The sequence below is a fragment of the Hippocampus zosterae genome, chromosome 11 (genome assembly GCF_025434085.1).
Source record: "Hippocampus zosterae strain Florida chromosome 11, ASM2543408v3, whole genome shotgun sequence".
Taxonomy (NCBI): Eukaryota; Metazoa; Chordata; class Actinopteri; order Syngnathiformes; family Syngnathidae; genus Hippocampus; species Hippocampus zosterae.
In genome coordinates this window covers 21,943,149-21,970,359 of record NC_067461.1, presented here as the reverse complement: position 1 = coordinate 21,970,359, position 27,211 = coordinate 21,943,149, and the positions used below count along the sequence as shown (strand labels likewise).

The 27,211-nt window shown below is 43.8% G+C and overlaps 1 protein-coding gene across 1 annotated transcript in view; it reads left to right on the top strand.

Moving 5' to 3' along the window:
- The window catches only part of fbxw4 (F-box and WD repeat domain containing 4), a 60,259-nt gene that overhangs the window by 11,584 nt on the left and 21,464 nt on the right, over positions 1-27,211 (top strand). The window lies entirely within an intron of this gene.

The window sequence follows — 27,211 nt, the reverse complement described above, 5'->3', positions numbered from 1 at the left end:
ATTTTTAACTATTTCATATACCCTGTAACCCAGGGGTGTCCAAAGTCGGTCCTCAAGGGCCGCTGTCCTGCCTGTTTTGCAGCTCTCCCAAGAGCAACACACCTCATTCATATAATCAGTAATGTTCTAATGCTGCTTCAAAGCTGGCTGGTGAGCTGATCATCTGAATTAGGTGTGTTGCAGCCGGGAGAGCTGGAAAACAGGCAGGACAGTGGCCCTCCAGACTGGACATGCCTGTTGTAACCTAATAACATATGTCGTCCACTGAAGTAACCACTGTCCGTGAAAGGGTTAAAAGCTGCTGGCTGATGTTATTGATTGATGTGGCTGTTAAATTCAGGTCCAGGTTCAATATTCTGACTAGTTTGCAGAGTTCATTATGAAGCTCTCTAATTGAGAGTCAGTCATGGTCCATGAGGCCTCATGAGGCGTGTCGACACAATGACACAGTGTGTTGATACTGTGCTGATACTGTGTCGCTGACCACTGCCACCTGCTGGACCTTCAAAATCTCTGCAGCCAACCCACTTGACAGACTGAACAGACTGATTTGATGATGAAGTGTATACAATGCACTACCTCACTCTACCCATAATAGCCACAAGTGTCATTGTTTATGTTGTTGTTTATGCTGTTTATATTGTCTATACCAGATGTGCCCATTAGGTAGATCCTGATCTACTGGTAGATCTAAGACAGGTCCCAAGTAGATCCGAGGAGTGTCGAGAAGAAAGAAAAAACAACCATTTGTGTGTCTTTGTACATGTTAGCAATATATTTTTGTGTTAATATAGACTGCACACTAATCAGTCTCATTTTCCCCCAAAAAATGTTTAAAAATAAAATAAAGCAGGTAAATCTTAAATTTGTGTGTGTGTGTGTGCGTGCGCGCGCCGGTAAGATCCTGATCTACTGGTAGATCTAAGACAGGTCCCAAGTAGATCCGAGGAGTGTCGAGAAGAAAAAAAAAAACAACCATTTGTGTGTCTTTGTACATGTTAGCAATATATTTTTGTGTTAATATAGACTGCACACTAATCAGTCTCATTTTCCCCCCAAAAATGTTTAAAAATAAAATAAAGCAGGTAAATCTTAAATTTGTGTGTGTGTGTGTGCGTGCGCGCGCCGGTAAGGGGAGATCCCGTGAGGTTAGTTGATCAAAAAGTAGATCTTCGATCCAAAAAGTTTGGGCACCCCTGGTCTATACTGTTCAGATTACATATCTTTTTTATACAGTGTAGCTGCTATCCTTTCTTAACTGTGTGTGTTGAATGCACAGCATGTTTACATGCATATATGCACTGAGGATTGAGAGGAAGAAATGTCATCTATGCTGTCATACATAAAGCATATTTGACAATAAAGATGACATTGACCCTTGACAATATCATTCACATCCATGCATTCATTTTGTATCATTCATTGTGTTTCAATCATGTGAAAAACACATGAATGAGGATGCTTGTGGGCTTTGTCTTCACAAATTTTGATTTAGAAAAATAAGATGCTCCAGTGTTTTAAATTTCAGTCTGTTGCGTTTAAGATTAAGATTAAGAAAACCTTTATTAGTCTCGCAATGGAGAAATTCCAGATTCACAGCAGCAAAGTTATGAAAGGAAGAAGTAGAACAACAAAAAAATAGGAGCTGATGGAAAGGCAGCCACTCTCGCGGCGCCATTTTGAAGTCAAAATAACAAAAAATAACACAAGACAACACATAGGACAGAGACAGTCGTGCAATCTTCACAACTTTTCTGCATACACTTTGTTGTCTGAAGCAGTTATAGATGAAAGCATGCTATTTCCCCTGTTGTGGAGAACACACATACACAATGGAATAAGACATGCCAAAAATCCGAGAGGCACTTGGTGAGACAAAGAGATTTTAATAAATACCTTATTCTCCAAAAGGAGATCAAAATGGCTCTACACGGCGGACAATTTGTATATGTCCGGAAGCTGCTCCATAATATGCACGTACTGTAGGAACGTCACTCGAGTGAAGCGCGTCTCAGCAGTCGATAGTCTGCTGCTCTCTGCTGTGCGCGCGTGAGCGCGAGCACCTACTCGCGGCGCCGACCCAACCCACGCCACATATTAAGCTTTGAACTATGACAACAGCTAAGCTCGCCTAGCTGATGTAATGATGGTCAGCAGACAAGGTTTACGTTTTATGTGACTTTTAATAACAACGTGGCAGAGTCATCAAACATGAGGTGTGCTCACTCGCAGTCACTTTATGGAACAACCCCTTAAAGGTGGGACCTCTCAATCAACTGGAGTATGACGTACAGTACAAACGTTCATAAAGCACTTCTCATAAAATAATAATAGCCTATTATATGTCGGCCGGCATGACGCTCGAAGTCAGACGGACACATTTTTTTCTGATAATCAGTGTGTTTTCCGTATTGCCCAAACATATATTTTTATTCGAGCGAGGGTGAGGTCTGGCTTGTTTCAGCAGTCGGCAGACACACTTCTTAGATACACTGTGCGGGCTTTTGCTGCATCAACGCCCCCTGCACTGAGTCGACGCCCACTGGACTAAGTGGCGCAGCCTGGACTGTGCCAAGCAGCCGATGCAGTCGCGCCGGTGCAGTTCACGTGTCATTTATCAGCCTGGACTGTGTCGACGCAGCCGATGCAGTCCAAACTGCGCCGGTGCAGTTCACGTGTCAATCATGTGACGTAATGAAGCAGCACATGCACCGACACGTGGTTTGCTCTGTGAGCCCGGCGCATGCGTCAACGCATCGGTGTCGCTGGACCCATCACTACTCTCTATCATCCAACTTGTTTGTTCCCACCCTGGGGTTGAGTAGCAAATACTTTGCAGCACATCATACCATACCAATGAGACAAAGTTTAATCACGAGTTGAAAAAAAAATAAATGTGAGATGGTAAAGTTTTCTCACTGAAATCCAAATCACGTCAAAGCCTGCTCTTTCCAGTCTTGTTTTTTTTTTTTTTTTTTTTTTTTTTTTGAAATGGACAGATTAAGGAATGGTGAGGGGCAGGGAGTGAATTTGACCCACACTTTCTGGGGTAGTATCTGAAGCCCGAAAGTGGCTTGTTGAAACACAATAGCCGATATCCTTGGTCTCTCACTGGCTCTCTTGGGGCCATTCAGTGCTCAAAATAAAATGCAAAATAAGTGCAGAAATCAACAGTGCAGAAAATGCATACATTAATGAAGATGCAGTCAATTAAGCTACAGAAGTGACCAACTACTTTGTTCTGTGGCATGTCAGCAAATAGGCAAATATGAACTGAGAAAAAAAAAAAGATCAGATGTTTTCACTTGTCCAAGATAACCTGTTGGCTTTCATGGACGACTCCAGAATCTCAGAAACTGTACTGCTGAGAGGCGGAAATTCTGAGGCTTTGGACCAGGGATGCCTGAAGTTTTTTGGCCTAAGATCTACTTTTAAAGCTGCCAATCCCCCGCGATAGACCCGCTACCACACATGCACGCAAATAGTAGATACAAGAGTTTGTGAAAAGGAAACCACTTCCTCCCTTAGTGGGAGACTTGACGGGGAGGCAGGGATGCGCTTTTGCAGCGTGTTAAGTGCCAGAACACATTTAAAGTGATTTCCTCTTACAATGGTATCTGTAAGTGTCACTTCCTCGTCTCCCCAAAGAAGCGTCACTTCCTCGTTTAAGGAAGGTGACACGAGTCAAGTGGCGCATTCAAGCGCGCTCAGTTTGGTTGAGAACCGATTTTCGGTCATAATCTGAGGCACAAAAAATATATATAAATTTTTGGTTGAAAACCGATTTGGTCGAGAACAGAAACGTTCGAAAACCGAGGTATTATTTTCTCTCTTATGTCGATCATCACAGACAAAAGCAAATGTCCGTGGATTTTATTCGAGCCATGATTTATGGGAAGCGTGCCTTTCATCAGGTGTTACACAATTTTGAAATCACTCAAGTTACACCAAAAACCTGCATCCTCTCAATGAGTATGTCGAGGAGCTGCTGCGTGAAAAGATGTTCTGTCCCAGATATTAGGGCTGCCATATGTTGATTATTTTCAGATTTTCTATTCCTTTTCTCCCATCCTGTGGTTCATCATTTAAAGAACCCTTTATCAGAATTGGTATATTGCAGACTTCCCTGCGGAATTCCAGCACACATTTTTTTGGGGAGTCGTAAGTGCTCCTCCACCCCCCCTGAATCCCCTTTTTTTGATGTACATGTATAGTAACTTGAAACTTGGTCAGTGAGGCTTTATTTTATCTGACTTGAATTGCAAAGGCAGGTGCATCATCGCAACCCCCATTTTTTCCCCCGGATATATGTAAAAAGGGAGTGAATCAGCCACAGATCAGACAGAACAATGCATTTCTTAAGTTTGATGCTGAGGGAAGTAATTGGTATTGGGAATACCAATTACATTGTAATGGGCAGATTTTTAAAAAAAATCCTTGTCTCACCTGGGATCTGTTGCAACCACTCATCTAGTTTGGGGGTCACTGCCCCGAGTGCTCCGACCACCACAGGCACGACTGTCACCTTTAACTTCCAGGCTCTCTCCAGCTCCTCTCTGAGCCCTTGGTATTTCTCGAGTTTCTCGTGTTCCTTCTTTCTGATGTTTCCATCACTTGGGACCGCTACATCCAGTACAACGGCTCCAGTACAACGGCTTTCCTCTGCCCTTTATCTATGATGACGATATCTGGTTGGTTCGCCATTACCATCTTGTCAGTCTGGATCTGGAAGTCCCACAGGATCTTTGCTCTGTCATTCTCCACCACCTTTGGAGGTGTTTCCCATTTTGACCTAGGGGTTTTCCAGTCCATACTCTGCACAGATGTTTCGGTAGATATATATATATATATATATATAGCTTGAGTCTATTGTAACTGGGTGTCTTCACCTTACAAAATTATTATTATTATTAATATATGTATTTTTGTATTCTACACAAATAGCGATGGTGTTTTTTTGATTACATATCACAGTTTAAAGTGCGGTAAAACTCAGAGCTGACACATTGGATCTGGTAATCTTATGTCTGAGCCAGGTGAATTGATTCGGCCCCTATCAAAACCGCTGTGTTTTGGGGAATATCTGGAAAGATCCGTGTCCTGTTCCCTGTTCTGGAACCTTGTATTCGCTCCATTTCTCAAGACTACTTTCAGACCTGACAAATGTGCCTGTCACATCAGTAACACAAATGGCTGTAAAATGTTTTTGAGGAGACATGCTAGGTCGCAAAGAAGCAACAATTAGGTTTTTGAAAATCCACAAAATTCTCCCTCAAATTTCTTGTAGGGGAAAAAAAAGGTTTTCGGCTGTTCTTCTTCCACTGGTGTTTGTTAGAGGTTCTTTGAAAGTTCTAGGTGCAACTGCCAACGGTTTCTGACGCAGCATTGTACCAGTGTACCACATTTACAATTAAAAGGGATGCTGATCAGAGATTTGTTTTCATGATGTCAAAGCTTTTCGGGGCACAGGTGGTCCATCATTTGGTGGAGGCCTCCTAATTTTATATTGTGTATGTAGATTTTATCAGCGACTCACACCAGGAGATCCATTATTTGTTAGTTTGGCTTTGATGATCGCTCATGTCGAGTATCCGAAATCCCATTATGTCGGCACATTATTCTGTGCCACATTCTTGCCAAACAAGGCGCGGCCCCGATTTTGAGCTTGTGTGGGTCTGGTGTTGGATGCATGCAACACTGACCATTAGTGTAGGAAAAAGGGGGCCTGGGCAGGAGCCAGTGAAGGGAGAAGCTACCCTGAAGAGAGGTGAAAACAGGGAGGGGGAAAGAATTGTTTTGTCTCGAATTCCTCAAGCAAAACTACAAAGATCTTCGAGGGGCCAAAAGCGCTTTTGAACATTTTAAAAGAAGAAAATGATTGTTGGATAAACCGTCAGCTATTCGCCACTTTCTCACCAACACCAGGGGGGATGACCTTTGACATTTAGTATCAAAGTACAGGCTGACGCCACAGCAGCCACCCAGCCAGCCTGAGTCTGCCTTCTATGAGTGCCCTCCATGCCCCCACCACAACCACCCAACCTCACACACTCCAATTTCACTCCCACTGCTCTGCCCCTCAAGAAATAGCCTGAAATTCATGTCTTTCTCATTGCTCTCTCCCAAGCCGTCCCTGTGGTTCAGGAGTCAAGAATTCAATTAGTTAAAAAAAAGCAGAAGAAAAGAGAGAGGCTGCAACAATGCGATAAGGGGGCAGAATGTGCGTTCCCACAGGCTAAAAACAAGGACGCCTTCCCTGGGGCCCATCGGGCCTGAAGATGCACCCAGCAGGGGGTGAGAATAATCACAGCTCACTCTGAACCCGCTCATTACACATACACACACTCACCTTAAATTACTTAAACGCATGGAGAGTTACATGCATCACAGACAGTCCCTTGAAGAGAGACACACTTCGTAGACCATTCTCGCAGTTTCCACTGAGACAGCCAACTCACAAAACAAGACACACACACAGTATATTATATATATATTTGAGGGGGTCTTCACACGGCACAAATTTGCATCGGTGCTGCACCAATGTATTTTGTTGCGATACAGTAAATATTCTCTAGTACGGACTTGTGTTTGCGCTGTCCAATTTGTCCTGATAAAAGAAATTCCTCATTTGGGAAATGGGCATGGTACATGTCTTTTATGAACCTGCAAGTATGTTGACAAAATGCACGTGTAACAACACAATCAATAAAATACAAAAATATACTGTCCAAAAACTGTTTATATAACAAAAACTGCAATACAGGTGTATCCAAAAAAAATCACAACAGTAAAATACATACAGTATTTTAATGTTTATTTTTTTACCCCTGTAGCATTCACACATCCCATTTTATATCGGTGCTGCCCCGCAAACTAGTATTTACTTTAGAGTAAATTTTTAAACCACCTCCTGAGCAGGGTTAAATTTGCGAGTTTAAGCTATTTTCAGGGGCTACACCAGTATAACTTTGTACGTGTGAACGCTCTATGGGGGGGCAGCCTCGGTGCTACACCGGAGTAAAAATTGCCGTGTGAAGATATATATACAGTATATATAGATGTTAGAGCTGTCAGTTTAGCTGTCATTTTTTCTTGCGAGATTAACGCGGCACACGTTACAGCGGATGTTGCTCTATAAATAAACCAGAAACAAAACAACAAGCGCGCTGCATAGGTCCACGCACGTTTGTTTTGCCAGCCACGGCAGCGCGAGACACCGAAAACGGATTATTTATGCATGGAAAGTTTACTTTTAAAAAGTTGCCAGATTGCTCCTCTGACAAGACCAAAGTTACCTGTATGCCACTGACGCTATTGTTACTTGTTTGGAACTATTTTGTGTGGAAGGTTACAGCGTTCCGTGCCCATATAAATAGAGCGGGTGGAGCTTCTCTGTGTTCATCTGACAGTGACAGTGCGCTGAGGCGGTGACATGACAACGAAAGTTCAGCGGCGCAGTGGTAGCGACCGAGCGAAAATAAAACGGCTCCAGTGTTGTCATCGAACCAAATGTAGTCATCTGAAATTATGTCTACACAAAACCGTAGAGAGTCTTCCGCGCAAGAAGGACCAACAGAATCAACATAGCCTTAATGCTGTGTTCAAAGCAAACTTGAGAAAAACTAAGTATGCAACCATGGCTAAAATCCACTATAGGCTGAGTACTAGTTTACCTTAGATGTGCACTTTATAATGTTATATTGCTCTGTTTTGATTCCATAAAAAGAGCTGTTAAAGCAGCTGTTGTGTGACAAAATATTTTTTTCACCGTTGTTGATGGACAGTAATATTGTGTGAGAGATTATGTGTGAATAACTGCTCCAAGTGAAAAATATTCATGTGTACAGTATTTTCACGACTATAAGGCGCCATTAAAAGTCTTAAATTTTCTCCAGAATGGACAGGACGCCTTAAGATGCGGAGCGTCTTTTGTATGCGCTGAGTTCCAAAATCTGACTGACAGCCGACACGCTGTTTATATAGAGAAAAGGCGGAAGTGACTGGACAGGCATGCGGCAAAGACGACGGCCAATTTCTGTTCGAGGTTGCCATTGGCTTGTGGTATACCGAGGTACTTGTAGGTGTCCTCAATGTCTGCTATTGTTCCTTCAGGGAGTGAGACCCCTTCAGTGCGGACTACCTTTCCTCTCTTAGTCACCATCCGACTACATTTCTCAAGCCCGAATGACATTCCGATGCCGCTGCTATAGATCCTGGTTGTGTGGATCAGGGAGTCTATGTCCCTTTCGCTCTTAGCATACAGCTTTATGTCATCCATGGAGAGGAGGTGACTGATCGTAGCCCCATTTCTGAGGCGGTATCCATAGCCTGTCTTGCTGATTACTTGGCTTAGGGGGTTCAGTCCTATGCAGAACAGCAGTGGGGAGAGTGCATCACCTTGGTATATGCCACATTTGATGGACACTTGGGTAAGGGGCTTGCCATTGGCTTCAAGTGTGGTTTTCCACATCCTCATCGAGTTCGCAACAAATGCTCTTAGGGTCCTGTTCACCTTATACAACTCCAAGCATTCAGTGATCCATGTATGTGGCATTGAGTCATAGGCTTTCTTGTAATCAATCCAGGCTGTGCACAGGTTGGTACGTCGGGACCTGCAGTCTTGTGCGACTGTTCTGTCAACCAGGAGCTGATGTTTGGCTCCTCTGGTATCTCTACCAATGCCCTTCTGTGCTTCGCTCATGTATTGATCCATGTGTCCACTTATCTGAGCAGCAGTGATGCCTGACATGAGCTTCCATGTTGTGGAGAGACCGGTTATTGGCCAATAGTTGGATGGGACTGCACCCTTTGAGGGATCCTTCATGATCAGGATTGTTCGCCCTTCGGTTAGCCATCCTGGGTGAGTCCCATCCCTCAGCAGCTGGTTCATTTGTGCTGCTAGGCGCTCATGGAGTGCTGTGAGTTTCTTTAGCCAGTAGGTGTGGACCATGTCCGGGCCTGGTGCTGTCCAGTTTTTCATATCTGAGACGCTTTCCTATATGTATGCCACTGTTATGGTAACTGGCTTCTGTTCAGGGAAGTTGCTGTGCTCTTCTCTCAGGGTCACCAGCCATTGTGCACTGCTCTTATGTGCAACCTCCTTCTCCCATATGCCTTTCCAGTACCTTTCAGGTGTGTGTGTATATATATATATGTATATATATATACATATAGATATAGATATAGATATATACACACACACACACACATAAACTTTGTGTAATACAAACAAATACATACACATGCTTGAAAAGCAATTGAAAATATAATACAACCATTTGCAATGATTTCGTAAAAGCGGATAGGGACATGCTTACCAATGTGTTACCTTACGTTCCGTTGTTTTGGTACACTACGGACACTAATTGTTGAAGCTTTGTCGGTGAAATTCTTTCTTTTTCTTGCTTGATGTACAACCTCAGTTGGTCAAGAATCCGGTGTCTCAATTGACATAATTTGCGCTTCACACTGTATTGCAGCTCACATTTTCATTGGTCAAGGTTGGTATGGACTGCTGGCAGGACAGTCTAGTAGGGATGTAACAATAGCGGTGATATGGTGATATTAAAATTGCAGGGATATCATCGGTGTCATGTTACGATATTAAAAGCAGCATTTCCCTGCCAAAAATCACCGCCGCCTGTTATACCATCACAGATACTATCTTTTAAACGTTGCACGAATGACAATGCTGAAGATGGTCCTTTTCCTTTTTGGCCAGGAGGTCATGATGTCTATGATTTCCAAAAGCAGTTTAAAATGTGGACCACAGCACACTTTCCCAACTTGCATCATTCCTTCTCAAATGAGCTTGGGCCCGGAGAAACCAGCGGGGTTTCTAGGTGTGTTTATGTGGTTATAGCTTTGCATGATAGTTATGATTTACATTTGGAGATGTAGTGGGGATCTGTGTTAGCTCACAATGGTTTTCCTCAAGTGTTCCTGAGCCAACGGGACAATATCCTGGACCCGGCGACGATTTATTTATTTATTGCAATGCTGCCTGACGGATTGAAGGTTCAAAGCTGTCAGTGTAGATTTTTTTTTCCTTAGATATTTTGGACCTCAGGGAAATCTCTCGGTTCTATGCAATTGTACAGTGAAAAATTATGTTCTTAAACTGTTGATCTATTTACTCATGCAGTTATACACAAAGTGGTGAACATCACACCGTCCTTGCTTGTGATAATATGAGCTTCAGGCATGCTAATTTCCACTCCAAACATGACACTTTTCCCATTTAATGTGTTCCTCTGTCAAATGGCCCAAGTGGTGTTTTTTGAGCATTCATCAACTTTCCAAGTCCTTTGTTGCCGCTGTCCCAACTTTTTTGGAACGTATTGCTTGCATCAAATTGAAAATGTGAAAATATTTTTTAAAAAAAACAAAAACAACCATTCATTAGTTGAAAAAGCTTTGACATAAAGTCATTGTGTTCTGTTTTTATTTACATTTTATGCAATGGATTTGGCATTTTTACAAAGCTAGTTTTGTGTTTACTTAGCAAGCCATTCTATTGCCATATGTTGATGCAAATAGAAAAGTGTTTTCCTGTTGTATCTTAGAGTATATGATAAGATCATTTTTTACACAGTCCTTCACAGTTTATGTAAAGCATTCTTTGTTTGCCTGTATTTTTTTTTCCTCTTTCAATAAATCATAGGCTTCCCCCTTAAAAATATACATGAAGCAAATTTGGCTTCATATTAGTACAACAACAAAAGCTTGGAAATGAATCAAGAATATCTATTTGTTACCTAATTTGAGGCCTTATAATAATGGACAACATTCCAACTGCAGAGAAAATGCTGGGGAGAGTGACATAGAAAATTTTTGCCAACACTTGCGTGAATCAATTAGTAGTTTCCCTCTGGAGAAACAACAGTATGGAAATTTCATACCATGATTATAGTGTCCAAATCACGGTTTCCAGTATCATCACGATATTGCTCGAGTAAATTTAAACAAAAGACAACAGATACTTTTCTGACCAAGTTTTAGTTTTTAATATCAATATAGTATTACCATCCCAATATCATCCCAATTAATTTTTCGCGCATTAGAAAGTCTGCACAGCATGGCTATCAGTTTTCACGAATACAAGAGCTTGAAGAAGGAGCTGAGCCAAAGGGCGAAGCTCTCAATTTACCGGTCCATCTAGGTCCCAACCCTCACCTATGGTCACGAGCTATGGGTCGTGACCGAAAGAATGAGATCCCGGATACAAGAGGCTGAAATGAGTTTTCTCCGCAGGGTGTCCGGGCTCTCCCTTAGAGATAAGGTGAGAAGCTCAGTCATCCGGGAGGGGCTCAGAGTCGAGCCGCTTCTCCTCCACATCGAGAGGAGCCAGATGAGGTGGCTTGGGCATCTGATTCGGATGCCTCCTGAGCGCCTCCCCGGTGAGGTGTTCCGGTCATGTCCCACCGGGAGGAGACCCCGAGGAAGACCCAGGACAGCGCTGGAGAAACTATGTCACCCAGCTTGCCTGAGAACGACACGGGATCCCCCGGGGAGAGCTGGAAGAAGTAGCTAGGGAGAGGGAAGTCTGGGCTTCCCTGCTAAAGCTGTTGCCCCCGCGACCCGGCCCTGGATAAGCGGTAGATGATGGATGGATGGATGGACAAGAGCTTCCCTACTTGTAATTGGCTTTTCTTCTCCATATCAGATGAGGGTGTAAACTTGGTCGTGATTAATGCACAAATTTGTCAGATGACTCAAATTATCTCCACTTTTGCTACACTTCTTTGTGTAGCAAAGCACACATCCAGAAAATCACAGCTTTTCTGGATGTGAGCTTTGGCCAAAACTGTCAGCCTTCTCTACATCCTTTCGACTCGTTAGATTCAATGGAAAGGACTGACTCGTTACTACTCGCGAACTAGTCCCAATCAAGTGGTTAACAAAAACGACATATCATTTGTTCTTTCGTTTTCAACTGAGAATCGAAAATTTGTTTTTTAATCTAACACACATGATTCGTATTTTAAAAGTTTAAGACTCCGATCAAAAATACAAAGCTGGAAAATAGACCACAGGACTCATTAAAAGGAATAATTTTATATGCTTGACCTGATGAGTAGTATTTAAATAGTTTAGTTTAAAAAAATGCAGAAGAGCTGAAAAATACACTCCTATATTGATAGTTTATATTTTGCTTTTCTGGCAACATTTTCAACACATGGGTGTTGCAACCAAGGGATGCAATATGGGTTTATACTCATTCGCCGAACAAAAGACAGACATTCGACAATGAAGAGGACACCAAGAAAAACAATGCATAATGCAAGGGGTTAACAACAAACAAGGTGCACCCTGGCATGTTAATCCATAATTTCCACAAAAAGGGTACTGAGGCAAGTCTTGTCGAGCCCCCCTAGTGTGCACAAGGACGAGCTTGCAGGCGTGCGTGTGCAGTGACCATTTCGAGGATGGGGAGCGGTTTCCACTTTGAGATGGGGCATGCCAGGCAGGTGACATTAAAACCCAACACTGTGTATTTTTAACAAACCAGAGGTGGTACTCTGAGCTGACCTGCACTCATAAATTAAGTCGTGCAGACAACGGACCAAAGCAGGACTTTTTTGATAATGCGCGCAAAGCAGCACAAATTCAAGGATTGGCCGTGCATGTGTAACTCACTGGACAAACACCATGTCGCTGCACCTCTTGATCCACTCATTCTCCAACGTGTATTTTTGTGCCACCCAAAGACCATCTTGTGTTGCTTTTCCATGTCAAAAGTGGAATCTCAACTTGATAGACTCATTTCACAGCTCTAGATGTGAACAATATGGCTTCATTCTTTCAGGATTAATGCAATGTGCATTCCTTTCGTCGTAGCTGTGTGTCTATCATTGTGCAGTGTAGTCCAACATTTACACGTGACACTTATCTAGTGACATGTTCAATAAACATGGCAGCCAGCTATATCATTTATTAAATTGGTTTTATAGTTATTAAGAGCCTTGCGTTGTTTTTTTTTTGTTTGTTTGTTTTGCTGTTGTTTTTGTCTTGTTTAGTCACATGGTTTTTGTTACATCGTGTGAACCTGATGTGGACTGTTTTCAGCATTTTGGCCACGACATTCGGCAAAGAAGAAGAATCTGTGGTTGGTGGTTGCCCCTTCTCGACAGCACGCGTGTATCAGCACTGATTTTGATTGGGAGGAATGTCTGCGCCATTTGACTGTTGTTGCTGGACAGCCCCGGGGCGCTTGTGCCTTGCGCCTGTTATGGGCAGCATTTTCACATCCCCACTTTGTTCAGCGGAAAGGTCGGTGCTGTTGGACATTCTGCGGCTGGATTGATGCATGGCTTGAGGAGCTGACGATGACGAGAAAGGAGCGTCGGCGCAGAGTGCCGATGCATATGTTGCAATTGAAGCGAATTTACATGGGACAGAAGAGAGACAATCTCTTTTTTTTTTTGTTTTTTTTTTTTGTTAATGAATGCTATCTCTTGAATGCTAGAAAGAAATCAGTCTTCATTCAACACAGTTATTATGTTCAAGGGAGTAGGAAGAAGTAAAAAACTTATCCAGTCCTACTCCATTATATAAATCATTTTTATATCAATCAGAAAAGAAAGAAAGTAAGAAGAAAGAAGTCTCCTTTAAGGCTCATATATTACCCTTAACCGTGATATTTTTACAACTTTTGGTTTGTATCGGGATTATATACATCCACACCCTGGCACTCTTGTGTCAATTTTCTCTTGTATTCATAATGGATATTTCAATACCTTTCTCTAGTTATCAACTTAGTTCTCATTTATCGTTATATTCAATGTTTAGAATTTATCATTTTAACTCTGATTGATGTAGGTTGTTTGTACTCATCCATCCATCCATCATCTACCGCTTATCCGGGGCCGGGTCGCGGGGGCAACAGCTTTAGCAGGGAAGCCCAGACTTCCCTCTCCCTAGCTACTTCTTCCAGCTCTCCCCGGGGGATCCCGAGTCGTTCCCAGGCAAGCTGGGTGACATAGTCTCTCCAGCGTGTCCTGGGTCTTCCTCGGGGTCTCCTCCCGGTGGGACATGACCGGAACACCTCACCGGCGAGGCGCTCAGGTGGCATCCGAATCAGATGCCCAAGCCACCTCATCTGGCTCCTCTCGATGTGGAGGAGAAGCGGCTCGACTCTGAGCCCCTCCCGGATGACTGAGCTTCTCACCTTATCTCTAAGGGAGAGCCCGGACACCCTGCAGAGAAAACTCATTTCAGCCGCTTGTATCCGGGATCTCGTTCTTTCGGTCACGACCCATAGCTCGTGACCGTAGGTGAGGGTTGGGACGTAGATCGACCGGTAAATTGAGAGCTTCGCCCTTTGGCTCAGCTCCTTCTTCACCACGACAGACCGATACAACGTCCGCATCACAGCAGACGCTGCACCGATCCGCCTGTCGATCTCCCGCTCCCTCCTACCCCCACTCGTGAACAAGACCCCAAGATACTTGAACTCCTCCACTTGGGGTAAGATCTCCTCCCCGACCCGGAGGGGGCACTCCACCCTTTTCCGACTGAGGACCATGGTTTCAGATTTGGAGGTGCTGATTTTCATCCCAACCGCTTCACACTCGGCTGCGAAACGCTCCAGTGAGAGTTGGAGAGCCCCGTTTGAAGGAGCCAACAGCACCACATCATCTGCAAAAAGCAGGGATGTAATACTGAGGCCCCCAAAACGGACCCCCTCAACGCTTCGGCTGCGCCTAGAAATTCTGTCCATAAAGGTTATGAACAGAATCGGCGACAAAGGGCAGCCTTGGCGGAGTCCTACCCCCACTGGAAACGATTCCGATTTACTGCCGGCAATGCGAACCAAACTCTGACATCGGTGGTATAGTGACCGAACAGCCCGTATCAGGGGGTTCGGTACCCCATACCCACGAAGCACCCCCCACAGAACTCCCCGAGGGACACGGTCAAACGCCTTCTCCAAGTCCACAAAACACATGTAGACTGGTTGGGCGGATTCCCACATACCCTCAAGGACCCTGCTAAGGGTGTAGAGCTGGTCCACTGTTCCACGGCCGGGACGAAAACCACACTGCTCCTCCTCAATCTGAGGCTCGACTTCCTGACGGACCCTCCTCTCCAGCACCCCTGAATAGACCTTACCAGGGAGGCTGAGGAGTGTGATCCCTCTGTAGTTGGAAGACACCCTCCGGTCCCCCTTTTTAAAAAGAGGGACTACCACCCCGGTCTGCCAATCCAGAGGCACTCTCCCTGTTGACCACGCGATGTCGCAGAGGCGTGTCAACCAGGACAGCCCCACAACATCCAGAGCCTTGAGGAACTCCGGGCGGATCTCATCCACCCCTGGGGCCTTGCCACCGAGGAGCTTTTTAACCACATCGGTGACTTCAACCACAGAGATAGGAGAGCCCACCTCAGAGTCCCCAGGCTCTGCTTCCTCCAAGGAAGGCGTGTTGGTGGAGTTGAGGAGGTCTTCGAAGTACTCTGCCCACCGGTTCACAACGTCCCGAGTCGAAGTCAGCAGCGCCCCATCCCCACTGTACACAGTGTTAGTGGTGCACTGCTTCCCCCTCCTGAGACGTCGGATGGTGGACCAGAATTTCCTCGAAGCCGTCCGGAAGTCGGCTTCCATGGCCTCACCGAACTCTTCCCACGCTCGGGTTTTTGCCTCGGCGACCACCGAAGCCGCGGTCCGCTTGGCCAGTCGATACCCGTCAGCTGCCTCTGGGGTCCCACAGGCCATAAAGGCTCGATAGGACTCCTTCTTCAGCTTGACGGCATCCCTTACTGCTGGTGTCCACCAGCGAGTACGGGGATTGCCGCCACGACAGGCACCAACCACCTTACGGCCACAACTCAGATTGGCCGCCTCAACAATAGAGGCACGGAACATGGTCCACTCGGACTCAATGTCCCCCGTGTCCCCCGGAACATGGGAAAAGCTCTGTCGGAGGTGGGAGTTGAAACTCCTTCTGACAGGGGATTCCGCCAGACGCTCCCAACAAACCCTCACTATACGTTTGGGTCTGCCAGGACGGACCGGCATCTTCCCCCACCATCGGAGCCTACTCACCACCAGGTGGTGATCAGTTGACAGCTCCGCCCCTCTCTTCACCCGAGTGTCCAGAACATGCGGCCGCAAATCCGATGATACAACTACAAAGTCGATCATCGAACTGCGGCCTAGGGTGTCCTGGTGCCAAGTGCACATATGGACACCCTTATGTTTGAACAAGGTGTTCGTTATGGACAATCCGTGACGAGCACAGAAGTCCAATAACAAAACACCACTCGGGTTTTGATCGGGGGGGGCGTTCCTCCCAATCACGCCCCTCCAGGTATCACTGTCATTGCCCACGTGAGCATTGAAGTCCCCCAGCAGAACAATGGAGTCCCCAGCAGGAGTACTCTCCAGCACACCCTCCAAGGACTCCAAAAAGGGTGGGTATGCTGAGCTGCTGTTTGGTGCATATGCACAAACAACAGTCAGGACCCGTCCACCCACCCGAAGGCGGAGGGAGGCAACCCTCTCGTCTACCGGTGTGAACCCCAATGTACAGGCACTGAGCCGGGGGGCAATGAGTATTCCCACACCTGCTCTGCGCCTCTCACCGTGAGCAACTCCAGAGTGGAAGAGAGTCCAACCTCTCTCGAGAGAACTGGTACCAGAACCCAGGCTGTGTGTGGAGGCAAGTCCGACTATATCCAGTCGGAAATTCTCTGCCTCACACACCAGCTCGGGCTCCTTCCCTGCCAGAGAGGTGACATTCCATGTCCCAAGAGCTAGCTTCTGCAGCCGAGGATCGGACCGCCAGGGTCCCCGCCTTTGGCTGCCGCCCAGCTCGCATTGCACCCGACCCCTTTGCCCCCTCTCATGGGTGGTGAGCCCATGGGAAGGGGGACCCACGTTGCCTCTTCGGGCTGTGCCCGGCCGGGCCCCATGGGTGTAAGCCCGGCCACCAGGCGCCTGCCAACGAGCCCCACCTCCAGGCCTGGCTCCAGAGGGGGGCCCCGGTGACCCGCGTCCGGGCAAGGGAAACCTAGATCCATTTATTTTTATCATCATTGGGGTCTTTTGAGCCGTGCTTTGTCTGGCCCCTCACCTAGAACCTGTTTGCCATGGGTGACCCTGCCAGGGGCATAAAGCCCCAGACAACTTAGCTTCTAGGATCATTGGGACACACAAACCCCTCCACCACGGTAAGGTGATGACTCACGGAGGGGTTGTTTGTACTATTTTTTTGAATTTGTTTTTGAACTCAGCAAGCAATTTATTCATTTTCAGGTCCGTTTCGAAATTATTTCACATATTAACACCTTTGACAGATACACTTCTTTGCTTGATGTTTGTTCTTGTTTTGAGTTTTTTGAATAACTTGGTACCTCTTAAATCATAGCTGCTTTCTCGAATTTCGAAAAACTTCTGAATGTTTTGGCAGAGCAGGTTATTGTGTGCTATGTACATTAATTGGGCGCTTTTAAAGTCAACCAGGTCATAAAATGTCATCGTATTTAATTTGATAAATAGTGGATTTGTGGGTTCCGTATATTTTGATCTATTAACAATTCAAATTGCTTTTTTTTTGTAGTTTTAGAATAGGGAGTGTGTTTGTTTTGCAGGCATTTCCCCATATTTCCACACAGTAGGTCATAAAAATGGTAATAATAATGAAGAGTTTAATGTGTACAAAGATCTCTTATTTAGCAATTCCTTGGTTTTGTAGAGGATCCCTATGGTTTTGGCAATTTTTCTTTTTACGTTATCGACATGTGGCTTCCAACATAGTTTTGAATCTATTACTAATCCGAGAAACTTGGTTTCATACGCTCTGTCTATGTCAATTGAGTTTACCATAATTTTAGCTTGATGTTTGATTGGTCTTGTGCCAAAAACAATTAACTTCAATTTTCTTCAGGTTAAGTGACAATTGATTTCTGTCGAACCAGTTTTTTAATTTGTTTAATTCGTTTTCTACGGTCGTCAGGAGCTGTTTCAGATTCATTCATCAGAAAGTTGTATCATCAGCAAATAGGACATAGCTTGTAGCAGACATGTGCACATTTCAGCATGATGTCTTTGATCCACTGGTGAAAAGGACACTTTGATTCGCTGCTCTTTCATCTATAACTGCTTCAAACAACAAAGTGTATGCATTTTTTTCTTTCCATAATCATCAGGATACACCCAGTTATTGAAAAATATTGAACAATACAGTACATGTGAAACAATACAAATGTGATGTTTTGAGCCCGCCAAAGAGCCACCGGTTGGCCACCCCTGGCATAGATGCTAAACAACAGTGGGCCAAGTACTGATTCCTGAGGAATGCCAAGTGAATTAACACGGTACATCCTGTCTTGAGGGATAATAACTAAACCAGGGAGATGCTGATTTTCTGATTGAGATGCAGCCATGTAATCAGTAAGCTATTGAGCTACGACTTTTTCAATCATTTTCATAATTAACTGGCCTATAATTATGAAGACTGTCTGGGTCGAGGTTTGCTTGCTTTTGAAGGGGTTGGATAACAGCAGTCTTAAATGATGCCGGTACACTGCCAGAGGAGAGTGATTAATTAATCATAACATCAATCATCAATCAATCATATTTAAGATGTAAGCTTCTATAATCATAAACAGATCTTTAATTAGGAAGTGGGTCAAGAACGCAAGTTGTCTACACCAGCAATAATTAGTGTTATCATTATTTATTCTTTTTGTAGTTGATTTGGGCTCAAACAATGAATGCAGACCACGATTAAGAATCAGCGATCTGATATTAGTGTGGTGTCCAGTGTTAATGTTCCAGCTGGCTGAACAGAGCTGAGGAGCCATTTGAGGAATGTCCTGGTGACCTTACACACAAACAGAAGCCAAAAGGGCCGCAGGGGGTGGGTGGCACCACAGGGTGTGAGATGACAGTATGCACGCATGCACGCGTGTGTGTGCCCATGCATAGCAGCATGCGAATGAGAAGGCAGTGTAGTCTCAATGTGTGTATACACACAGGGACAATTGTTTGCACTCTTTATTTAAAAACAAAAGCAAAAAGAGAGAGAAAAATACTCTAGGCTCACTAGAGTAACTTGAAACTGTTAAACGTAATAACATTGGTCAATAACTTGTTTTTAATCAGAGATTTCAGTTAACCTTTGAAAAAAAAATTGCTTGATTTTGAATCTGTCTATGATGATCTTTTATGATATCTCCACCGCCGATCAGAGATGACATGCACAAGCAGAAAACAAATAAATGTTTTTAAAAAAACATTCAAACCTGAACTAAAAGTAAAAGTGCATTAGGAATTTTGAATATATTCAGATTCAGAAAACTTTATCTGGTAATTATATCAATTTAATTGATCGATTAGTTAATTGTGTCAATGTGTGGCCAGCATCGATAGATACTGGACTACTAAGTATCGCTGTAGCTAGATCACAGGGCAGACAAATCAGTACATCGATTAAATATCGTTAACTCCAAATGTGCATCATTTAAGATTTGTTTAATAATTTGAGCTTTTATTTAGGAGAGTAAGGATTAGATTGATGTTTTTCAACCAATGGAGCCAAGGCATCTGTGTTGCATAAGAAAAATTAATTGTGTAATATCGAACAAAAATATCAGAAAACGTACAGGGCTGCTTACTGAAATAATTATCTTGTCTCAATCGAGACACAAATGTACAAGGCATCTGTTTTGCATAAAAAACATTAATTGTGAAACATTGAACAAAAATATCACAAACCGTACGGGGCTGCTTACTGAAATAATTATCTTGTCTCAATCGAGACACAAATGTACAAGGCATCTGTTTTGCATAAGAAACATTAATTGTGAAATATCAAACAAAAATATCACAAAGCGTACAGGGCTGCTTACTGAAATAATTATCTTGTCTCAATCGAGACACAAATGTACAAACTCATTGTGAAAAAAAGCTTGTAAATTCGAACACAAATCATATATACAGTATTTGCACGTTGCCATGACTTACTCTTTTTGAATGAATTGCAAGAGGTGGAAGACAGCTTGGATGTACATTTTGCCATCCAATTCAATAGCATTTATTTGTTTTGTTTTGTTTTGTTTTGTGTGTGTGTGTGTGTGTGTGTGTGTGTGTGTGTGTGTGTGTGTGTGTGTGTGTGTGTGTGTGTGTGCAGTAGATATGTCCAAAGTATGTATGTATCTACATATGTATAAAGTATGTATATATGTATTCAAAACTGGCGGCTTCAAACAATGGTATCGCTAATTTAGGATTTTGTTGAACAAACATTTGAGGTATTCACTAGAATCAGATGGGCTCTGCAAACTTTGACGAGGCTTGCATATGTCAGCAGCTGTTTGAGCCCTGTGCTTATAAGCAAACTGCTCCAGCAAGCTCAGGTTTGAAGTGTGCCTTCTCTAGATTCTGTTTCAGCTCCTTCCATAGAACTTTGGATTTGGATTGCGTCTTTTCAGAAAGGGACAATGTTTGTCCTTTTCCCTTCTTTAGTACTTTTTAGCTATGTGTTTATCTTCTTGAATGACCCACACCACGCTTTCTGATATCGCGCAGCTCTGCATGTCAGCCCAGTAGGCGCTGATAGTCTTGAGATTTCTGCGTAGATGAGACACCCTGTTTGATACCCTTCCATTAAATACAAGAATAAAAGTCCCTGTAGTAATTTCAAAATACATATTGACAAGGCATAAAACTATCTTGGTGGACAGACAAGACCCGATGCTTTTTGACATGTTACTATAGATGCTTGGTCACTGGATCTGATTTGCTGCAACTGCATCAATGCCTGATTTTCACGAGTTAAATTTAAGCTTTTTTTCTGCATTATTTTGTCATGACCAAGTAATTTCAGCGACCCTTGTGGGTTTTTAATTCTGTTCCACAAGGATACCAGCAGTTTTGGCCATGTATGAATATGTATGCCATTTCATATTTGATTAAAAAGAGTTCTTTCAAGGAAGAAAAGAAATAATGTGTGAGGGTTTGTCGCATGCGTTCATGCGTGCATGTTGGGTGTGTATCAATCAGCTGGGGGTCAGTTGCAGCCTTTGACCATTGTCTCCCTCTGTGACCAATAGAAAAGCATCATAACCCTTTCAGCTCAGACATATTTAGAAAGCAGATAAAAGCACCTTTTACAAACTGGATACACGTTAGGCACAAAGCCCGGGGTCAAGCGCAACAAATTAACAACCCTCTTTCTGACGGAGGTGATTGGGTTTGCGGGAGAGGGATGGGGATGGGGGGAGGACGGCGGTGGGTGGGGGGTGTTGAGAGTAGTTTAACCGCCCCTTGAGCCCATAGCCAAATACTTGCACATTCATTCAGTAGAGTTGTGGTCTTAGATTAGTCCACCTTTCTTTATTTTTGGCTTTGTTGTCCTAAATTTTTACAAACGTAATTATTTTGTTGAACACGGAGCCAGACATTTACATAAGCTAACAATGAGTAAGTAATGTTCCCATATGTATCAGTTGTTGTTTGAACAACAACTCTACCTTCGTTTACTGTGCAGGTAGATGCAAATCTTTAGTGTGCTGCGCTCTGGCTGTCGACTGCGACAGCTTCCCTTGGGTGGCAAATTTCTGAATTTGACAGATCAAACAACTTTCACTTTCCAATCAAGCTTTTCCAATCAACCTTTTCATTCAGTCAGCCATTTTTCATATACATGACACCGAAATCTTGGGCACATTTATTTATTCTATGACCACCCCTCACAGTCTTGAAGAAAGTGGTTGGACTGCACTTAGGAGAGAATTTTTGACTGTCCAGAAAAATTGTAAGCACGGATCGAGTTAAATTAAAGGTGGTTCTTTACGAGGTATTACTAACCTACACCATCTCGGACTTTAGATAGATTTTTTTTTTGTTCACGTTGGTTTTTGTGACAGATACCATATTTATGTGTGTCCAAGGCAGGTATCTCAGTGTCACACTTAGAATTTAGTTTGTGTGACACTCTCTGAGACAATAATGCCAGCTGATGAGGGTACCCAAACGGCAGTGGGGCCTCAGCGTGTTGATAGTGATGTAAAGTGAAGTTAGCGGGTGAAGCACATATTCGGGCAGTAGAGGATATTCCATCAGAGACTGTGTGTGTTTAGGGTGGCCACCTGCCCTGCATCAAGCGAGAGAGGCCCTGACCTTAGCAGCTATAATATCAGTGCAAGCTCTGACCCTGATCGGGCCTGTTGGGTGCTTTAAATGGGTGAGGGAGAAAAGGGACATGAAGGGGTGGTTACCAATTCTGTCATTGTAAGGCAGGGGTGTTCCACCCTGTCTCCCCCAGAGCCATCACCCATTGAGGGATGAGTAATGTGAGTAATAGAGAGTAATAGGATCCAGATAGTGATTGTGACCATAACCCTATTGTATCCTATGTCAGCAGGGTCAGAGGTCACCCACCAGGCATACTGGTCCCGGCCTCACCCGACCCATTTGGGCCCTAAATGAGTTTACCCAACACTAATTACCAGGGGCTTGCCGGTAGGCCATGTTGCCTAACGGACCTGACAGCTGCTGCTATGGTCCTCTCACCAACCAGTCCTTTATCATCATACTTACTTATTCACTGTCAGTCAAACACTAAGTCAAGATAGTTTGGCATTTTAGCATACGGGCATAAAGTGAAGGACCAACATTTACCAACAAACTGAAATCATGACAAAATTCATTCTTTTATTGGTCGGATTTCTCAGACATTTTAGCAACGCTCAAGTTTTATTGGACACCATCGGCAGGCAGCCATTAGCCCCCTTCAGTTTACAGGTAAACACCACATAGCTGCCCAGGCTCAATTAGTGTTCACCGTTGATACAACCAAGAGTAGCAGTAAGAAATTATCTTCTTAGTGGCCTAACTTTATTTCATCCCGCTATCCTTGGCTGTATCACTGCGGCAGTGTGGGGCTTTTCCTCATAGGAGCTCACATTTAATGTCAATAAAATCCAACATATCGTGCCGATCACTTTTACATTTTCACAGGTTAAGTGAAAATGTCAAATGTAGTTATGTCCTTTCTGAATTCTGATTGTAATTTCCCCAATTTCACCCTGAGACTGCACGCAAGCCGAAAGGAAGGAGGCCGGGGACTAGTGAGTGTGAGAGCCACTGTCCAGGATGAAACATCCAAGCTCCATGAATACATCAAGGAGAAGGCTCCAACGAATGACGTACTCAGAGAATGCCTCAGACAATGGGGAACGGAGGATGAGGCGCTGGAAGAGGGACCATCATGGGAGGACAAGCCCCGACACGGGATGTACCACCGGACCATAACTGAAGTGGCCGATCTCAAGAAGTCCTATCAGTGGCTAGAGAGGGCTGGCCTGAAGGACATACACAGAGGCACTCATCCTGGCTGCTCAGGAGCAGGCCCTGAGCACCAGAGCAATTGAGGCCCAGATATACCACACCAGACAAGACCCAAAATGTAGGTTGTGCAAAGAGGCACCTGAGACGATCCAACACATAACTGCAGGGTGTAAGATGCTGGCAGGGAAAGCCTACATGGAACGCCATAACCAGGTGGCTGGCAGTCTCCCAAGACATCTGTGCGGAGTATGGACTGGAAACCCCAAGGTCAAAATGGGAAACACCTCCGAAGGTGGTGGAGAATGACAGAGCGAAGATCCTGTGGGACTTCCAGATCCAGACTGACAAGATGGTAATGGCGAACCAACCAGATATTGTCATCATAGATAAAGGGCAGAGGAAAGCCGTTGTAGTGGATGTAGAAGGAACACGAGAAACTCGAGAAATACCAAGGGCTCAGAGAAGAGCTGGAGAGAGCCTGGAAGGTAAAGGTGACAGTCGTGCCTGTAGTGGTCGGAGCACTCGGGGCAGTGACCCCCAAACTAGATTTGTGGTTGCAACAGATCCCGGGAACAACATTGGACATCTCAGTCCAGAAATGTGCAGTGCTGGGTACAGCAAGGATACTGCGCAGAACCCTCAAGGTTCCTGGCCTCTGGTAGGGGACCCAAGCTGAATGAGGGCCGGACACCACCCGAGGGGTGAGACGAGGATTACCGTATTTTCACGACTATAAGGCGCCTTTAAAAGTCTTAAATTTTCTCCAAAATGGACAGGACGCCTTATGGTGCGGAGCGTCCTTTATATGCGCTGAGTTCCAAAATCTGACTGACAGCCGACACGCTGTTTATAGAGAAAAGGCGGAAGTGACTGTGGCCAGGCATGCGGAAAAGAAGTCGGCCAATCAGGGAAGGGTGGGCGTGTATATATACATATATGGAGAGGGAGAGAGAGGGAGAGAGAGGACAGGCAAGCTAGTCCGCCAATGGTGAAGGGTGGGCGTGTAAGTGGACGCCTCAAGCCAGTACTGTACCAACACTTGTATAGAGTGTGGCAATGTGCATTGTTGCAAAACAACTCCGGTTTTGGTTTCTAAGAACCCCTGAAAATAAATTCGACAAAAAGACACGCCTACGAAGCTCAGTTCAAACTTAAAGCCACCGGTTATGCTTTTGGCATGCGTGCCCATCTCACAGCAGCGGTGAAAAAAAACAAGTCAAGCAAATGAACTCTGAGCCTGCCGTTATTATTCCCGGAGGCTTGACTAAAGAACTCCAACCGCTGGACATTGGCATCAACCGGGCGTTCAAAGTAAAGTTCCAAACGGCATGGGAACAATGGATGATCGGTGGCAAACACAACTTTACAAAGAGTGAGATGCAGCACTTGGCGAGTTACGCCACAATACGCAACAACGAGAGGGAACGCGGTGTTTTTGATGGATTACGGTACTTGCACAATTGTTCAATTCTTTCTACACACACACGCGCTGCCACCATGTTTCGCTCTGTTCTTTACTTTCAAATGTGGGAAAGCTTCACACGAGAGAAATGCTGACTTTGCTGTTGCTACTCCTTCTTTCCGCTCGGCAATGCGTAGCAACTCACACTAGCATGTGATGCATTCAATGACAACTGAGATGTGCAGTCCTCTGCTTCTGATACAGAGGATGAGGACTTTGATGGATTTCTGGGTGATGATTGATCGATAAACGTGAGAACATTGTACGATGGCTAAATAAAATACACCCGAACTCAGTTCTGCTTTCGTTGCCTTTTTAAAAACGTGTTTTTATCTTATCTGTATGTCTTGGCATGCTACCGTATGCTTCAAGCTAACGTGTTAGAGTGCGCGCATGCATGCCGTATGTTTAAGCTGGCGTATGTTTTACCACTGTAAAACTGCGGCCATTAGTACGATGCGTCCTGTGTATGTGTAAAATACAGAAATGTCACCCATTAATGAGACTGCGGCCATTAGTACGATGCGTCGAATAGTCGTGAAAATACGGTATATATATATATATATATATATATATATATATATATATATATATTAGAGCTGTCAAACGATTAAAATATTTAATTAAAAATGCAACTGTCATAATTAACTCAAATCAACAAAAAAATTAATCGTGATTACTCACACATTTTTTATCGTTTCTTAATTTCCTTTTACATTTTTTGTCCTATTTTTTTCCCATTTTAATGCTCTCATCAAGATGGAATCATGAATCAGTTTTCTATGTGCCAAATGCAAATATTTACTGAAATAACAATTTTGATTTTCAATTTTACATAAACATTTTTCACTTGGTGCAGTTATTCACACATAATCTCACACAATATTACTGTCCATCAATAACGGTGAAAAAAATATTTTGTCACACAACAGCTGCTTTAACAGCTTTTTTTTTTTATGAAATCAAAACAGAGCAATATAACATTGTAAAGTGCACATCTAAGGTACACCTAGTACTCAGCCTATAGTGGATTTAAACCATGGTTGCATACTTCATTTTTCTCAAGTTTGCTTTGAACACAGCATTCTGTTTCTGTATGTTTGTTGAAGAATAACGAGACACCGGACACCAGTGTTCATTATGTGCCGCTGTATTGGAAACTGCCGGCCCTACAAACAAGCACACGCACTTCCCCCGTGCTGCAGGGGCAAACCATTCTGAAATTGGGGTGGGGGGTTCACTCCCCCTAACACAGTCAGGCTATGTTGATTGTATTGGTCCTTCTTGCGCGGAAGTCTCTCTACGGTTTTGTGTAGACCTCATTTCGAATGACTACACTTTACTTTCGCTAGGTTGCTACCACTGTAGCGCACTGTCACACAGAGAAGCTCCAGCCGCTCTATTTACATGGACACAGAACACTGTAACCTTCCACACAAAATACTTCCAAACAAGTAACAATCGCGTCAGTGGCATACATCGTATACCTGTATGATACAGAGAGAGACAGAAGAACAGATAACTTTGGTCTTGTCAGTGGAGCAATATGGCAACTTTTTAAAAGTAAACTTTCCATTCATAAACTCTTTAAGTATCCGTTTTCGGTGTCTCGCGCTGCCGTGGCTGGCAAAACAGACATGGGCGTGGACTTGTTGTTTTGTTTCTGGTGTATTTATAGAGCAACGTAAAATCCGCTTGTGACGTGTGCCGCGTTAATTTCGCGAGAAAAATTTTAATCCAGTTGAAATTCATTTAAATTAATGCCAATAACAACGCACTAAACTGACAGCTCTTATACATATATATATATATATATATATACTGTATATATATATATATATATATATATATATATATATATATATATATATATATATATATATATATATATATACGTAAAGTATATCTATATTTCATGTACACTTCATGTAGCCATACATGTTCACACCATGACACTACCACGACCACGCTTCATGAGTTGGTACAGTATAGTTGGATTGTGAACGTGAACACTCCTTCTCCATTACTCTTCACATCACTTAGCTACAAGCTCATCCGCCCATAGGATGTCATATCAGACCTCGAAAGGTTTTTTTTTTTCGGTGTTATTCGTGAGGATAAGCGTCAATGGTTGGACGGATGTTTGGCTAAGTCTAATTGTGCCTTCCTGTTTTTGAAGCTCACTCTTTGTTTACTTGTTTAGATGAACTCTCTGTATTCACTCTGGACTAATATTTTCTTGATTGTTGTCCTTAACACATGCAGTGCCTGGAGAGCGTTCTCGCCAAATGTGAACATTTTTTTTCTTTTGCCAGGAAATAATTTCACAACAGTTGTTTTCTGTGATTTTTGGAGTTCATTGGTGCTGCTGAGATCACAGAGTGTGTTCTTTGGCCAAATCTATTTATGCTATCTCTCTGATGGGTTCGTTTTGATTCTTCAGCCGAATGGCG